This window comes from Urocitellus parryii, chromosome 1, assembly GCF_045843805.1.
Source record: "Urocitellus parryii isolate mUroPar1 chromosome 1, mUroPar1.hap1, whole genome shotgun sequence".
NCBI classification, from domain to species: Eukaryota; Metazoa; Chordata; class Mammalia; order Rodentia; family Sciuridae; genus Urocitellus; species Urocitellus parryii.
Window position 1 is genome coordinate 144,126,550 of NC_135531.1, and position 3,032 is coordinate 144,129,581.

General features: G+C 46.7%; 1 pseudogene; it reads right to left on the reverse strand.

Annotated features, from left to right (window-relative positions):
- Positions 1 to 709: 709 nt before the first annotated feature.
- Positions 710 to 1,466, reverse strand: LOC144255328 (double homeobox protein A-like; annotated as a pseudogene).
- Positions 1,467 to 3,032: the final 1,566 nt, after the last annotated feature.

Here is a 3,032-nt window from a genome sequence, read left to right on the forward strand (position 1 = left end):
GACTTTTCCTGAATCAATTGTTGTTTCTCTGATGACTGGAAAAAAAAAAAGGTTATTACTAAGTTTATTTTCTTCATCTCAAGGTCGACGGAACTCTGATACCAGGCTGCTTCAATAGGGCTGTACAGGGCCTTTGGTGCCTGTCTACCTCCTAAAGTTCTGATTTTATTTTTTCTTGTGTGGTGCTGGGGATCAAACACAGGGCCTTATGCATGAGACGGAAGCACTCTACCCACTGAGCTGTGACCCCAGCCCTTAGATTATCATCTTTTCTCATCTGCAGAAGGCTTGGCTTGAAGTCCCTGCAGCACCGGACTCTCCCTAGGAAGGCTGAAGTCGTGTCAAATCCTCTAGATTTGTCTATGCCCACCATGTTCTAGCTCAAGCTGCTGGCAAAGCTGGTGCCATGGGACTTCTGTTGAAAATGTTCCAGGTCTGCCCCCCCCCCAGTCATTTCCAATGCATCTCCAGGCACCTAGCTGATGACTGGTCACCCTCTCAGTGAGCCACTGATGCTGGTGGCAGGACATCTGGGCCAAACTGAGTTCAGAGTTGACTTCTGCCTCTGGCCTGAATGAGACCATAAAGATTTCTCCCAGTGCAAGCTTCCTGCCTTCCTTGCTCACAGGGAGACATCTTGCTCCTGTCTTCTCTTAAACTCCTCAGAGATGGTTAACAGAAGTTGAGAGAGGGCAGAGGAGGCAGCATACTAGCAATGTGTCTGTTGTGTAGAGCCAGGAATGTGGAAGCACTCTTCAGTTTGTGAAGGAAGCTGGTTACCATTCATGTTACCACTGTAGTTTGGATCCAGAAGGTTCCCCAAAGGCTGGGTTCCCAGTGCAGCAGTGGTCAGAGTTGGGGCTTCTGAGAAGTGACTGAATGATGAGAGCTCAAGTTTGCCATTTTCTGAGCTTTCCATACCTTGAACTCTGTCCCCGATCTTGTCCCTGGCCTTGTTGGAAGGATTCATCGGGTTCTTTTTTGATCTTCACATGTAATCTAGATCTTCTGTTTTGAAACCAAGTTTGAACTCTGGACTCAGGAACTCCAATTTTCTTAGCAAGCTGTTCTCTGCAATGGATCCCAGGGTAGGGGTTTTTCTTGAAGGCCTTGAAGAGGGTGCACAGCTGAGAGGCGCTGTAGGTGGTTCGGGGCCGTCGGATCTGTTCACTGGGAGTCCCTTTTGGAAGGTGATCTTGCCCAGGGCCTTGGCTGGATTGCAGGGCCTCCTTAAGTTCTCGTCTCTCCTGGAAGAAGGATCTAGCTCTGCGATTCTGAAACCAAACCTGGATTCTTGACTCTTCAACGTTGATTTCCAAAGCAAGTCTTTGTCTGGTAGCATAATGTGGGTAAGGCATTTGGTTAAAGGTGTTGATGAGGATTGTCAGCTGCTCTTTGGTGAACTTAGTGCGATTGCGAATATGATTCCCTAGCATAGGCCCGTTTGAAGAGCTGTTTTGCTCCATGTTGGAAAAGAGTCCCGATGGTCCAGAATCCAAGAGATCCTAGGCAAAATAATGTTTTAAAATTATTTTTGATATTATTGACACATTTGGATATTTTCTCCAAATGGAGAAAAAAATTCACTGACAAATGAAACTTCAATGCCCTATGTGGAAATCATCATCTGCAATTCTCTGACTACCTATACAACCAACTGAAAATTGATATTGAGCACCTTCTAAATGCCAGGTGCCAAGTTCAGTATACCCTCAGATTAATCCGTACAATGCAGCTTCAAGTAGAAGCCAAGTCCAGAGGAGTAATGAGATTTGTGTGAATCACCAGCTGAATAAGTGGTAGAGCCGGGGCCTTATGCTCATTTTCAGACAAGTGCCCTATTCTTCAATCCAGACTTGTGTCTCTAGCCTTCATTGTGCCAGGAAAAAAAAATAAATGATATAGATTCATAAACCAGGAGGAGCTGCAAAAACTCCCCGAGATGTTTTCATCTCTGTAGGCTCTATAGGAAGGGATGATAAATTTCAAAATTCTTCGGATCTACTCTCAACCATCAATGTGTTGGAGTGGGGAGGTTGATTGCTTCTTTGGAAAGAATCTGTCAAACTAAAAAGAACTTCCCAGGAAACTCAGTGGGTCTGGCATTCCCACTGTGCCACCCACTCATGCAAATCGACTTTCATAAATACAAAGTACCTGGGCTCCATTAGGGATGTCAACAACCCAGGGTGACTTAAGGTTAGAGGATAGAGGGGGTGCTTCCCTGGGGCAGAAGAAAAACTACAAAAAAAAAGATGAATTCAGCCGGTGGGACAGAAACTAACCCACCCAGTGAAACAGAGCACTGCACACTTCTCGGTACAGTTGTGATGGATGGGCCCCTCTGAGGCCACCTGTGATGGAAGCCAGATTGTCAAAAACAGACAGTAAACCAGGAGCCAGAGATGAGAAGTGAGAGCATGCTGTCAGCTTGCCAGGGGATATGCCGCTAAGAATATGGGACCTGCATGAAGAGTGAAGAGAGGAGAAAAAATAATAATTATATATATATATGATGGGGGAGGGAGGTGAACGAGTTCTGTAAGCAGCCTCCTAGGACACCTGGGAGAAAATCTGGGGCATCTAACATCACAACGATGAGTTTTGCAAACAGGTAATCTCATCACCTTCCAGAGCACGAGGTTCTCAACTGGTGCCAGGGCTGTGAGTCTGGGGAGCCAGCTGTTTGTCTCCCACCTTCTAACAAAATTCGAGACTCACAGGGACACTCCAGAAGTCAAGATGCTCCTGAAACTCTCTTCAGAGAAGCCGGACAGTAGCAGAGGGGCCAGGATCATGCATCTGGGTATCCCACTCCACCCAGAGATGAAAGGGAGGGAGGGAGGGAGGTGGGAGGTACGCTGGGCTTTGAGGAAAGTATGGCTCCTGAGCACTGAGCAGCAGCTGCTTTGTTAACTTCATCTTGCAATTCGTTGTGGAAAGACAAGCCTGCAAGTCTGCAGTAGAGCAAGGAATCTGAAAAACCCCAGGGAAAACTAGCAGGTCTAGCGTTTCCACATCATGCTCTACAC